The sequence below is a fragment of the Narcine bancroftii genome, chromosome 10 (genome assembly GCF_036971445.1).
Source record: "Narcine bancroftii isolate sNarBan1 chromosome 10, sNarBan1.hap1, whole genome shotgun sequence".
NCBI lineage: Eukaryota > Metazoa > Chordata > Chondrichthyes > Torpediniformes > Narcinidae > Narcine > Narcine bancroftii.
In genome coordinates this window covers 18,468,640-18,484,164 of record NC_091478.1, presented here as the reverse complement: position 1 = coordinate 18,484,164, position 15,525 = coordinate 18,468,640, and positions in this window count along the sequence as shown.

Here is a 15,525-nt window from a genome sequence, read left to right as displayed (position 1 = left end):
TAAGAATCTTGCTGTTACCATCAAGAAAGTTCTTGCTGCTCCCTTTAGGAACGTGGTCTAGGGGCCACAAATCTTGCACCAGCAGGTTCAGGAACAGCTGCTGCCTCTCCACCATCAGACTCCTCAACAAAAAACTCAGTCAGAGACTCATTTAAGGATTCTTAATTTCACAATTAGTTTTTCTCTCTCTGTATTGTACAGTCAGTTTGCTTTTTTTTTAATTTGTTTACTTTTTTTTGCAATTCCAATAAGTGGTAATTCTGCCTTGCCCACATGAAAAAGAATTTCAGGGTCGTACTCTGACAATAAATTTGAAATCTAATAAACTTGACTTTTATAGAATGACTACATTTTGAAAAAAAATTCCTGAGTAGCATTCGTGGATTTAAAATCAACCATTTAGAATTTAAACAGACATCCTGAATGTTTGAAAAGGAGGAAAGCTCTGATTTACATAATGCCCCACCACATCTCAAGATCACTTAAAAATGCTTTATGTTCCATGCACTAATTTGCAGTAGGATGACAGTCATTTGGCACACGCTGTCATACCTGAGATGGTACTGTGATGAAAGGTCATTCATTTTCTTAAGCTTTCTCTTGGGATTGGGGATAAGCTGCTTCCACTCCAGTTTTCTGGTGTTTGAGCTGGCCAATGTGAGCGACGCTAACTCTGTCACTCATGGGCATGAGGTGCCCGATGTGCTGGGTGAATGAGAAGTTTGGTACTGTCCATCCACTAGTTAAACTGGGCTTCTGTGTGCTTCCAACCAATGTATATGAGGTTCCCAGTGCTATGTCAAGTCCCACCTTTCTGCATTTTCTATGATCCCCACTCCTCTGATTGATGAAATCAAAGATGTTAGAAAGGTGTTGCAAAAGGCCATATAGAATTGGTGCTACTCCTTGAAATTGTCTTGGAGTTTCTGCACAGTTCATGTTCCATGCAATGTGCTTTGAGATGAATGAAATCCATAGTGAGATTTGGGGAGAAACTGTTTGGTCACCAGCAGGTTGGGGGTGGGGGTGGGGGTTGGAGTTAAAGAGAGTTTTAGTGATGTCTTTCCCTATGAGTGAAAGCAGGATTTATTTCCATCCTTAAAGAAACTGATGGTTGCAACAGATCTGGAGTTCCCTAAATGGATAATTGTGACAGTGGTTTTTCACAAGCCAAGTCTAGAACTTCGGCAGGAATTCTGTGCACCTGAGGCTTTGTTGTTTCTCAGCTGTTGCCCAGAAATGGAGATGTGGCTGAACGGAATACCTTGCCATGGCCTGGACTTCAGCTCGCTTGTGTTGAATTGAATCGCATTGTTTATTGTCACATGTGCCGAGATACGTTGAGAAATGTAGTTTTGGCTGCCGTTTGGGTAGCTCGCTAAAAAGTTGCCACCTTCTAGTGACATTTTAGATTTTTTTAAAAATTGTTGGGTCCAGGCCAGAGTGAGGGGTGAGCAGTGAATTTGGAAATGTCAGTCAGGATACAGGACAGCACACTGATTTTTCTTTTGTTTGTTGACATTGGGCTATACACTATTTTCTTAATCACTTTGCTGTCTTGCCCAAAGGTTGCGTTCAGCAGACTTTAATGAACAAAAACTGCCTCGATAGAATGTCAAGGTGAGAGGAGAAAAAGGTAAAGGTAGATGAAATGCAGCCTCTAGCAATTAGCCAATGGCCCTGAGGTTGTTGTAAAAAATTAATTATTAATCCTCGTTTTATTTGAGAACTATGAGGAAGATAACTTCAGCGAATAAGCTTCAGAGGTAGTTCTTTCTGCCTTCAAAAAGTAGCTTTCTCATTCTGATGGAACAAAGCTGTGAGTATTATCTGTCACATTCTTGGCAATGCAATGACAGAGAATGCTTTAATGAACCAATTACAAAGATCTCCAATGCTCTCGGGAGCAATTTACTCCTAAGTGGATTGGATTGGTTTGGACTTGATGATGACATGACGAGGCTAAAATCAGTGCAAATCCACTCCCTTGCTGGATCAACCACTTCACCCTTTGATTAATCAACTCATCCAAGCCAACAAGATGGTAGGTTTGATCTCCTGTCTTGGCTGTTTGGAGGATGGCTCCAATTCCTTGGCCTAAGGTAGAGAAAAAAGACCCATCACTTGTACTTGCTATCACTGTCCAAAAGCTCTGTCGGTTATGCACATGTGAAACACAGGCAAGTGATATGATTTTTTTCCCCCTTCATTTCCTTGCTTTGAAATTGTGGCAAGTTCTGATGGATAATAGATGCTTGTGGTGAAACTCTGGATGGTTTATGGTTTTAGTAGAATAGTACCCTCTGTTTGTTTAGGAGAAATGGGTTTCTATATTCACTGGGAAGGAGATCAGTGATGTAAAGGTCCAGCAGCCAGTTAACAACACCGATATCTCAAAACGGAAAGAACAATGACTAATTGGTGCACCACAAATACACTTTCCCCATCCATCCCTCTACTCTCATCCTCTCCCCTCCCCCCTTCCCTGTCCAGTCAGAGAGCTACTTACCGCCACCTACCACCTTTCAGCATTTTTCTCTTCTGCCCCCTCATCCATATCCACCCATGACATTCTGCCTGTTGGCCTATGCTTGTCCTCCTCCCCTCCTCCACCTTTTTATTCAGACACCTTGACGAAGTCCTGAAACGTTGGTTAGCCGTTGCTTCCTTTAGATGCCACATGACCTGCTGAGTTTCTTTAGCATTTTTGAGTATAGCAAGCTCTTGTATGTGACAGATCACTCAGCACAAACAATGATGCACCTCACCTCTGCGCATCGTTGAGCTTGTCCTCTGGCTGGGTATCTAAAGGCCACTTGCTGGGTATCTAACCCAGGACAGTGGAACAATATCTGCAAATATGTTATAGTTCATTATGAGAGGCATGGTTTTTGCAAAAGGGCTGTAGAAAATCAGTAGGTTCTTTATGTAGCAAAGATAGAAATACATAATCAATGTTTTGGGCCTGAGCCCTTCATCAAGGGATGGGCATAATGCAGACAGGTGGCTGAATAAAATGGTGAAGACAGAGTTGGACATGGGTGGGAGAGCAGAAGAGAAAAAAACTGAGATGCGATAGGAGGAGGGAATGAATGAAGAGGGAAGGGTATAGAGAGCTGGAGGAAAGCAAACAAAAGGATGGATAAGAGAGAGAGAGAGAGAGAGAGAGAGAGAGAGAGAGAGGGTAGCTGAATGTTAATGAAATCAGGTTGGAGAGTGCCCAGATGGAATATTAAATGTTGCCCCTCAGTTTACGCTTGGCCTTGGTTTGGCATGAGGCCATTGACCGACATGCTGATGCAGGAGTGAGGCGCAAAATTGAAATGGTTGGCCACTGGGAGATCCCCACAATTGCAGTGGACACAGCAAAGCTGCTCAACAAAACAATCTCCCAGTCAGTGCTCAGTCTCTCCAATGAAGAGAAGGCCAAGGTGAGAGCACCAGATGCAGTACAGTAGATGACCGCTGTAGATTTATACATGCTGCTTTGTTTGGATGGACAGTTTGGGGCCCTGAATGGTGGTGTGGGAGGAGGTGTTGGTGCAAGTGTAGCACTTCCTGGAGTCACAGGGGTAGGTGCCAAGGGGACCATTAGTGGGAAGGGATGAGTGGACAAGGGAGTCATGGAGGGAATGGCCCCTATGGAAGACAGAGAAGAAAGATGTATCTGGTGGTAAGAACTAGGTTACGGAAATTGCAGAGGAAAATATGGTGGATACAGAGGCTGGTGAGTTCAAGGGGAATTCTGTCCTTTTTGGCCAGTACAGATGTAGAGGAAATGAAGGAGATGTGTGTAAGAGCTGAGTTGGTGGTAGAAGGAAAGCTACATTTTTTTAAGAAGGAGGACATCTCTGATGATCTGGAATGGAAGACTCTGGGAGCCGATGCAACAGAGATGGAGGAAATGAGAAAGTTTTACAGAGTATAGGGTGAGAAGAGGTGTAGTCAAGGTGATTGTGCGAGTTGATGGGTTTGGAGAAAATATCTGTAGAAAGTTTGTATCCCAAGATGGAGACAGGGAGAGTGTTGCCAGAGATGGACCAAGTTAATTTGAGGTCAGGGTGAAAGTTAGCAGCAAAGTGGATAAATTTGATGAGCTCATCATTGGTGTAATGGAAGAAAAATTGAGGATCCTTGCCTGTGTAGGCTTGTGGCACGGATTGCTCCATATAGTCAACAAAAAGATAGGTATATCTGGGACTCATGTTGGTACCCATAGTTACCCCTTTGACTTGGAGAAAGTAGAATGAGTCAAAAGAGAAGTTATTGAGGATGAGAACAAGTTCTGCTAGGCACAAGAGAGTGGTGGTGGAGAGGGAATGTTCAGGCATGTTGTTGAGAAAGAAACAAAGGGGAGGAGTCACGTGATGGAGTAGTGGCCGGACGGTGAACTCCAGCCCTCTCCAGAAAAGTCGGGAAAAACAAAGGAAAACACAAAGGCACAGAAATAAAAGTTACAGAAAAGTGAGTATAAAGGTGGAAAGAAGATGGCGACAAAAAAAGAAAAATCAAAAGCAACGGTAAGAAGAGAGGAAGAGAAGACAAAGGAGGAAAAAGGTGAAGGCCTTACCTGTCTGAAGAGGCCCGCTGCGGAGAGAGAAACCCGCTCCCTCAGGTCGGTAAATAATGGACTACAAAAATGGCTCGCAGAGCCGAGTATAAGTGCGCAACCGCACATGCGCGAAGTATCGCGCATGCGCGATGCGAATGAAAAAAAACACACCGACGGGAGGGGGGACCAGCTGGGGAGTCGATCTCCACAGCCGGCAACGACAGCTGCAGAACACCTGCAGCAAGAAGAGACCACAGAAGACAATAGAAACAAGAAAGAAGAGGAGGAAAGGGCAACAAAGAAACAACAGATGGTCAACCCAGAGGAAGAGGAAGAGTACAGTGAAATAGAAGAAGAAAAGAAAGGCAAGGTAAAGGATATACTTGCTCTTATTAAAGGATACATGGAGTCATTTAAAGAATGGCAAACACAGGAATTTAAGGATTTAAGAAAAAGAATAAACAACACAGAAGAGAAAATAAATAAAATGGAGATGACCTTAACAGAAATGGGAAAGAAAATGGACAAGATGGAAGAGCGGGCAGTAGCAGCAGAAATGGAGGTAGAAGACTTAAAAAAGAAATTGGAGAAATCTAATAAAAAAACTAAAGAGACACAAGAACTACTAGCTCAAAAAATAGATACAATGGAAAACCATAACAGAAGAAATAACATAAAGATAGTGGACCTTAAGGAAGATGAAGAAGGCAAGAATATGAGGGAGTTTATAAAAAAGTGGATCCCTAAGACCCTAGGATGTCCAGAACTACAGCAAGAAATGGAAATAGAAAGGGCACATAGAGTATTGGCCACTAAACCACAACCACAACAAAAACCAAGATCTATTGTAGTAAAATTCCTAAGATATACTACAAGAGAAAAGGTACTGGAGAAGACAATGGAAAAAGTAAGAGAGGGCAACAAACCACTGGAGTATAAAGGGCAAAAAATCTTCATTTATCCAGATATAAGTTTTGAACTCCTAAAGAAGAGAAAAGAGTTCAATACAGCAAAGGCGATTTTATGGAAGAAAGGGTATAAATTTATACTAAAGCATCCAGCGGTATTGAAAATATTTATTCCAGGACAACAAAACAGACTATTCTCGGATCCAGAAGAAGCACGAAAATTTGCAGAACAATTACAAAAATAGACTGAGGGAGGAAGACGGGTAATGAGAGTTAAAATGATCACGATTGATATGTATGTGGGTAAAGACAAAAATAGACTGAGGGATGAAGACGAGTAATGAGAGTAAAAATGATCACGATTGATATGTATGCGGGTAAAGAGGTATAAGAGTGAATAGAGACAATGAGCATACATGAATGTATCTGTACTTAGAGGAAAATATAGATAGTATAGACAAGAATTAATAAGGGAAGGTAATGGAATAGAGAGAATAAGGAGGGAATTAAAAGAGTGACCTTTGTGACATATGAAAAGTGAAATCTTTTCTGGGGGAGGCGGGGTGGGGGGAAATAGCGGTCACTGCAAAATCAGTTGATGCTTGCGAGTGGATTCGCAAATCCAAATGGAGAGGGGAGATGTGGTTGTCCGACAAGGGATAAAGGACAACTCAGGAGGTAAAGGGGAGATTGGGGATAAATAAGATAGAAATAGGAGAATAAGGAAAATGTTGGATGTTGTAGGAATGTTGTCTTATAAAGAGTTGAAAATAAGAAAACAGAAATGGAAAAGGAGGAAAGGTAATGATGGAAAAACGGAAAGAGAAGATAAACAAAATATAAAAGGGCTACGCTGAACTATATGTCTTTAAATATTAATGGAATACATAACCAAATTAAAAGGAAGAAACTACTAAATTTAAATGAATAAATGTATTCCATTAGAAAAAATAACATATGGGTTAAGAAATAATATTGAAATATTCGAACAAGTATAGGAGCCTTACATTAAATACAATAGCGAAAACCTACCGGGGACAAACATTACCTAAGTTGATGGAAGGAGAAGAAAAGAATGGACTCAGTAGAATTTCTGGTGTAAATTTGTTGAATGACAACATTGTCTGACTGGCTTAATGCAACCTAGATTGTATACCTAAAATGGATGAGAGGGGGGGGTGGGGGGTGGTTTGGGAGGAAAGGGGGGGGGGGAGAAAAAGTCACTGTATATGTGTGAAAAAGAAATAGTGTATATCATGGCTAATGTGATTTATGGTGTGAAAAATAAAAAAATTTAAAAAAAAAAGAGAAAGAAACAAAGGGCTTTGAGATCCTTGGTATGGGAGATGGAGATGTATAGAGATTGGAGGTCAATACAAATTTTTATCCACAGCCAAAGTGACCCTGATCCCTTGCCAAATTACGTTTTGGATGAGTCTCGTCAAATTCTTGCTAAAATCCATGTAGACCACATCTACCACCCTATCTTCATTGATTTCCTTTGTTACCCCCCTCAAATAAAACTCATTTAGACTTATGAGACATGACCTTCCCTTCACAAAGCAATGCTGACTGTCCTTGAGTAGTTTGTACTTCTCCAAATGCTCATAGATCCTATACTGGTCTATAATTCCCAGGATTCTCCCCATTACCTTTTTTAAACAAGGCAACTGCATTTGAAGGTTTGGGCTGGATTGGGGGGGGGGGGGGCGCGGTGGCTGGCTGCTTGTGGGCAAGGGCTGGCTGCTTGTGGGCAAGGGCTGGGTTTAGGGGCTTCAGGGTCTCAGGGAATTCTTTTTTGACTGAAAGAAGCACTTAATTTAACTTTCTGCTAATGTATCTCTGTTTTATGTCTGAATGAAGTGAATTTTGTGTAATATTGCACTTTATAACATGATAATTGAATTTTGATGAAGATCTACCGGGACCAATGCCTGAAGAGCGCGCACAAAATCAGTGTACCAGTGCGGACTCGAAAGGCCAACATGGCCTGTTTCCACTCCGTAAATGGTTATATGGTTAAGAGAAAATGAGATGGTCAAGTTCAGGTAATTGGAAGTTGTTGAAGTAATGGAGGGCATGTGAGATATCGTGGATATTGGAAGGGAGAGTCTGGACTGGGGGTGGGGGGGGGGGAGTGGAGTCAAGGTATGATGATACCAGTTCAATGGAGCAGGAGTATGCAGAAACAATGGTCCTACTGAGACAACTGGGTTTGTGGATCCTGGGTAGGAGGTAGAAACCAGCAGTGTGGATGAGGGCATGGGAGGTAGATGAGCAGAAGTGATATTAGAGATGGTAGGAGGGGCATATATTGGGTAGACAGTAGTCAACTATTCTCCTAATAGATCTGTTTATAACCTGAGGGGCATAGGTTTAAGATTAGGAGTAAAAGATTAAAGCTATACAAGAAAAATGGAGTTTGGAGCACACTATCTGAGAGGGTGGTGAAGGCAGAGATTTTCACATTTCAGAAGTGATTATTGAACCTGAGAGTGGACGATTTGGTCAATGGCAGGATCGGAACCATTTCTTTTTTGCCTAATTGTACTGACCTGCATCCCTTCCAGAGCCCTCTATACCTTTCCCATCCCTATCCAAATTTCTCTCAAATATTAAAATTGAGCCCACATTGACACTTCAGCAGGAAGCTCATTACATACCCCCACCACTCTCTGTGTGAAGAAGTTCCCTCTCATGTTCCTTCTAAACTTTTCTCCTTTCACTCTTAACCCATGTCCTCTGGTTTTATCTCACTTACCCTCAGTGGAAAAAAAGCCTACCTACATTTACTCTGTCGCTCCATCTCCTAATTTTAAATACCTCTATCAAATCTCCCCTCATTCTTCCACACTCCAGGGAATAAAGTCCCAACCTGTTTAACCTCACCCTGTAACTCAGCTCCTGATGTCTGAGCAATATCCTAGTATATCTTCTCTGCACTCTTTCTATCTTATTAATATCTTTCCTGTAGTTAGGTGACCAAAACTGCATACAATACTCCAAATTTGGCCTCACCAATGAAACAAACTCTCAGGTTGACTGCACATGATGCACAACAAATGTGAAGGGCCCAGGGGTTGTCTTGGTCACCAATTTAACAACTGAAGTAGAGTTTATAGGCTTTCTTAATGAGTGCTGTGTCTTTAAGTCTTAAGTATATATCCGTCACAAATGTAACAGAATTTATAGCAGCTGTTGCGACATTGACGAGACATTTCTGCTGCATATTTCTGAAGGCAATAAATGCTATTTTTAAGTACGATCACTATGCTATTGCCTGAAGAACATGTGCATCTACATGCGTTCAATCTTCTTCTTCTTTTCTTTGGCTTGGCTTCGCGGACGAAGATTTATGGAGGGGGTAAATGTCCACGTCAGCTGCAGGCTCGTTTGTGGCTGACAAGTCCGATGCGTTCAATCTATAATCAATGTAATCCACAGCATCTGTACATGTGAGCTGCTTTTATAGCCTGTCTGCATCTATCCTGATAAAACATCCCCAGGCCTAAGACAACATTTGTATAGCATCTGCACTGAGTGCAGGCCCAGTCATGCTTGGACTGACCAAAACAGCTTGCTTTCTGGGCAATATACAAGTAGACTTAAAATATGACAGGAAATCGCAAAATTCGGTTATATCTAAAAAACGATAGAGATAGAAAAAAATTTAAGGTGATTCCCAAAAAATCAATAAAATACACCCAAAAGTGTTCAGGAAGCAAAATCTTCATTGTCCAGTGTTACTTACACCTGAATCAATTGCACTTGCAAGGAAAAAAAGTATCTCCATTGAACTGCAAAGAAGATCAGTATTTGCAGGGTTAACAGGCTTTGATTAACCCTGAATTTATGAGCAATTTTAATAGTTATTTGTAGGGCAGCCACTACCAACTTGGTGATTGTTAACAAGCACTCAAGCACTTCACTTACCTCCATCAACAAAAAAAGGAATTGTTTGTGCTATTGACTGGATTTCATCAGTCAGTGTTTCACCTGATAAACAAAAGCCTTAGGGCTTTTTTTTAATGACCTGAGTCACCTTGTGTATACCCCACAGGAAGCAACTTATTTATACCATTTCTCATTTCTGATTTATTTCCCAAACATCTTGATCTCCACATGGAGCAATCATGGCTGTGTTAATGGAATGCAGTCTTGTTAAGAGTTACAGAAGGTATGTATTTTCCCCTGAGTATTTAGTAATAGGTCTTGAAGCTAAAGTGTAATCTCTAAGACCTGCAGGAGCAAACTGATTATTCTAACCTATAATTCATCAACAAGACAGGCTTCTCTGGGAAAATAAGGGGAGAAAAAAAACTCTCAAAGGTTAAAGGGGGTGATGAAATGGTCTGTTCAGGCCTGAACAGAGTCTTGTGACCAGCTCATCAGATGAGCAAGCACATAAGCCTTTTTGCCTAAAGACGTACTTATGGAACTATACAAGTTCCCACACCGCCATCCCAATCCGCAACAGGGTGCGAACAAGCCCATGAGTAACAATGTTTACGAGGCATTTGGCAGATCACATTTAGAATATTGTGAGCATTTGTGAGCCCCATATCTAAGAAAGGATATGCTGGCCTTGGAGAGGGTCCAGAGAAGGTTTATGAGATTGGCCCTGGGGATGAGGGGGTTAATGTATGAGGAGCATTTGATGGCTTGGTGTCTGTACTCGCTGGAGTTTAGGATGGGGGTGAAAGGAATTTCATTTAAACCTATTGAATACTGAATACAGTGGAGGTGGACAGGATATTTACAATACTGGGAAAGTCTAGGACCAGAGAACACATCCTCCGAGGGAATAGAATAGAGATGAAGAGGAATTTCTGTAGCCAGAGGGTGGTGAATCTGTGAAGTTTGTTGACACGGATGGCTGTAGAAACCAAGCCATTTGGTATATTTAAAGCAGAAAGTTGATAGGTTCTTGATTAGTAGGGGTGTCAAAGGCTACAGGGAGAAGGCAGGAAAATGGGGTTGAAAGGAAAAAAATATATCACCCAGGGTCAAATGGCAGAGATGCTTTGATGGGCTGAATGGCCTGATTCTGCTCTTATATCCTTAAATCAGGCATGCAAAGTGACTTAACGTTACTCAAAATATCTTGAAAATCTGAAGGATGTTGAGTATCAATGTCCTGGGAATGTACTAACTAGGATGGAAAGGAAAAATATGAACTAAAATGGTTGGTAATGGGAAACAGTGCAGCAAGATTAGAGAAAGGGTAAGATAGAATTCAAGGTTGAGAAACAAACTGGACCACGGCAGAATAATTCTAAAGAGAATTAAAACAGGAGCTTGGTGAGACTGAGTATTGTGCGCACTTTTGTTCTCTGTATCTGAAGTAGGCTATTCTTGTAAGATTGAGTGCGTTAAAGGTTCATCAGACAGATCTCTGCTATGGCAAGATTGTTGTATTAAGAGAGATTGGGGCAATTTGGCTTGTATTTCAATGAGGTCCTGTCTCGTTCTTCTAAATTTCTGATGGTTCAGGACAGGCTAGCTGCAGGAAGGTGGATCCTGGCGGCAAGGAGTCAAGGCTTAAATTTTAAGGATGCGAAGAATACTATTGGGGGTGAGGTGAAACCTTTTAACTCAAAAAGTGGTGAACGTGTGGAATCCTCTACCATGAGGGCAAATCATTAAATATATTCACAAAGAGTTAGATAGAATAGTAATGGCTAAAGAGATCACAAAATGGGGGGAGAACAGGAACAGGGTACTGACTTTGGATGATCAGACATTGAATGGAAGAAAAGGCTGAAAAGGTCAAATCCAGATGAAGGGTTTCGACCTGAAGCTTTGACTATTACCTTTCACAGATGCTTCCTGAGCTGCTCTCCCAGTAATGTATGTGTTCCTCCAGTTTTCCAGCGTCTGCAGTCACTCTTGTTTAGCTCAAAGGGTCAAATGATTTATTTATTTGGGACTGTAGGGTCAAACCTTTCTGCAGTTTCATTGAGATAAGTATATGGGAATACTGCATAGCATGTTCATGGGTAGAGATTCCCCAACCCCCATCTAATTACACATAATGCATTCTAAAACCCTGCAGGTGGCTTACAATATTGTAGCTACAATTTGAAAAGGGCACACTTTGTTACCCGCCTGGGGGTAATCACCACACTAACTAGAAAACAATGTAGGGCACATGTAGTAAGATATTCATATTAATTCCTTATACAGTAACAAATGAACACTTCAAAAAAAAATCAAAGAGAGCTATTTGTTTGATTACCTCAGGGTGCAATTATGTTTATTAATAATTTATGATTTGGTTTGCATATCAATTTTGGTATCAGTTTAAGTGGGCAAAATAGATCCCTAATAATGTTGCATTAATGAGATTTGAGAAAGGAGTTCAGCATTTCTTTTTCGATGTTGGTTTAACCAGATATCATTTTCCTCGTTCCTGCAGTTTAAAATCAAGAGCAGTTTCTAGCTCAGTGAAAGGCATTTAGAGTTTCATTCTGAGGTTATTTCCCATCCCCCCCTCAGTCTTGTCCAAGGCCATACTCTGTTGAAATAATTCATTTGAACACACACTAGTGTGGCTGGAGGAGTCAACACTGAGGAATGGTTTCATTGTGCAATCAGGTTGTTTACGGAAGCTTTGTACTTGAAACCAGGATCGGAACAATACAGAGACCTTGCAAGGAGGTAATCAGGCAGTGAATAGGATTCTTCTTCATACAGTTTCTCGGACTCACCCAGCCACGAGACTGAGTGAAGATCTGGGAAGACAATGCCGAAGATTAGAAAGGAATCAGCACTTCTCACCTATTTTCATTGGACCTTAATAGCTTTTTCCCACATGGGAGGTCATGCTCCAATGGATCGCATTATTGTAACTATTCACTGTGTAGATATGTTGCTTGGTTTGAGATAATCGGAACAAAAGATGGCTGTAAGGCACAGATGTTTGGGATTGGGGCAGATGTGTTTTGTTCTCTGATGTGCTAGTGTTCCCAAAACATTCTCTAAAGCAAAGGAATATGCTTCTCCCCTTTTATGTCTGGAACACTGCAGCATTTTGACAAGATAATACTTCATAAACATCACGAGCAGGTCGATTTAGAAGTGTAGCAGAGATCTTTATGGCATTGTTAATAGAACAGGAAATTCTGGAAGCTTGTGGACTTGATTCTTTGTGTTATTCAGTATAAAGCAGTAGGTAAATGAAATCCATCTCCACCTTCCTCTCATGCCCTCGATATTCAACCAGAACACATGACATGGTAGCCAATACCTCAAATTGATTCATTTACCAGTAGGGTAAATAAATATGGAATATGTTTAATGGTTTGCTACATTTACAGCGGAGGCATAAATTTCAAAGTCACTGAACATTTAGCTCAATGACTTGTGAAGGGCTGGCGTAGGTTTAATTGTTGAACTGTCAGACTTGGAGAGAATATAATGAAGTCCAGGACGATCTTTTCTCCACATTTTCTCTGACTGCCACTTGACTCCACTTTCTAAGATTGCACAGGCAACTGTCCCCCTGCAGTGTTACCAAAAGGCAGGCAAGACTGGCAGCTGTTATATCACTTATTCACACCACGTTCCCTTTTAAATGATTACTGTCAACACCAGATGGGTCTGGCAGTCTCTCCAGTATTCCGCAGCCGGCGCTGATGCCATCTGCGATCTAATTTAGTCTTTCAGTAAGGCCCAGGCCACTCTGTGTGGATGTAATTATTATACAATACTCATGACATTTTAAACAGAAATGATGGAAATCAGTCACCCAGTTCCACGATTACATTCAATCATTCTGCATGAGCTCTTAAACATGTCAGAACAAAAAGTCCATTAGTGCTTAAAATATGTGTTCATTCATATATCTAAGAACTGAATACAATATGTTTAATTTTCCATATCTTAACTGGATGCTTCTATCATAGACTAAAGTAATACATTACTGAAACCTCTTTAATGGATTCAGGAGATTGCAGAGCCACATTTCTTATTATTAATTGTTTTCTTGCCAGAATAAAATAAGATATTTTTAATGTATACATAAACGCTGTGGATCGAGGTGCCAGTTGTAATTTTATGCATATTTTAATTCTGTCGAAAATTGCATTAACCTTTTCAGTAAGCAACATTACGTGCAAAAATGAATAATTTATCTGATGTTTACTTGCTTTTCGATTTGTGACAAGTATAAATGCAACGCATCAAATAACCAGTTTACTTTTTATCCCATTTGTGCATTTATTGAGTCATCTGCCTCGACCCTGCCAGTCAGTAGACAAATGCTGTGGCTCTGTGTTGCATACCTCCACATTTATCTTTTCAATAAAAGCTTCGACTTAAATACGAGTGAGTAGATTCTGTAGTCAGAGAGAGGTTTGCATTTGAAAGAAGCAATGTGCCTGACTGCTCAAAGTCAGTGATCTGGAACAAGAAGTGCCAGATTGTTTCTGTTACCAGTAGAGCACAGTTTTGGATTTCCAAAACTAAGCTCATTTTCGTTAGGTACCATTCAAGTTTGCTGAGTAATATTATTTGCATGTGGAATTTGTCCTAAAGCAAGAATAACATTTTCACTCAGGTTCAGTCATGGTTTTTCCATCAGGAGTTCAAGTGACGGGTTTAATAATGAGGAAATGTTCGCAATAGGTTGAGTTTATTTGGCATCAATAACAGAAGCGGCCCAGCGAGGGGCTCAGCAGCTGAAGCACCCTAAAGGGAAGGCCACCGTGGCAGCGGACCAACGAGGGGCTCAGGGGCTGAAGCACCCTAAAGAGAAGATGACCACGGAAGTGGACCAGCGAAGGGCTCAGTGGCTGAAGCACCCTAATGGGAAGGTGACCACAGCAGCAGACCAGCGAGGGGCTCAGCGGCTGATGGGCCCATAGGCTCATGTACACTGGCTCATGGGAACCAGATATTGGAGACAGGATTCAAGAGGGTGCTGAAGGCAAGGCAGGCTTCCAAGAGCCTTCGAGCATTGAAGGCTTCCTGACCATATCGGAGGTTTGGATCTGGATATTGGGTTGCCGATTAATCGAACTGGTGTCTGAGAGGCTGTGGAAACCCTGGGGCCAAATTCAAGGGCATTCAGTGACTCTAAAGAGACTCTCTTTTGATTCTCTTTCTCTTGTACTGTATGGGACACCATATTATGTGACAATAAAAAAAATCTTGATTATACACTATTAAAAACATTTTAAAGCACCTCAGTGATGGGCAGAAATAAAAATAAAAACTGAACCAGAAAGAGATCAGTGGAAATTCTTAGAGATAGGAATGTTATTTTACGGAACGGGATAGAATTTAATCAGAAAATCAATAACATTCTTGCAACTTCTTCTGGGCTGGTCACCAAATTACATCCTGGCTCTCAGAGCACAAAGCATTTACTGTGCAGTGGTGCAGACACACACGATACTCTTTGCCACGTTCATTATGTACACCTTTACTGGAGGGCTGCCCCTTAGAACAGAGATGAGGAGGCATTTCTTTTACCAGAGGGTGGTGAATCTATGGAATTTATTGCCACAGATGGCTGTGGAGGACATCATGCATTTTTCTAGTGGAGGTTGATAGGTTCCTAATGAGTAAGGGTGTGAAAGGTTACGGGGAGAAGGCAGGAGAATGGGGTTGAGAGGAAAAATACATCAGCTATGATTCAAATGGAAGAACAGACTTGATGGGCTGAATGCCCAATTATGATCTAATGTAGCAAGGCCATTGTGATCCTGACCCTCACTATTGCCAGATCTTAACTCTTATTGTCCTCAATCTAGCAGGCTGAGAAGACCAGTGAGAAAAATGACAAAACTCCACTTTTCAAATCTTTAGTTGAGAAAGGTTGAAGATTAAGAGAGCTGGAGACCTCTGTGTGATATTTGAGGAGAGGTAGGGAGATGTTTGCCAGGGAACCCGGAATCGTGAATTTCCTCCTCAATGCATTGACAAGACCTAATTGCTTCAATGCTATAATTCCTACTCAACACCTGGCTGGAATGCACTGTTGTTAGCTAGTAAAAGCTCAATCGAGACCACCCTGTTTACATCAGAGGGAGACGAGAAGCTGTCATGAACGAAGACTGG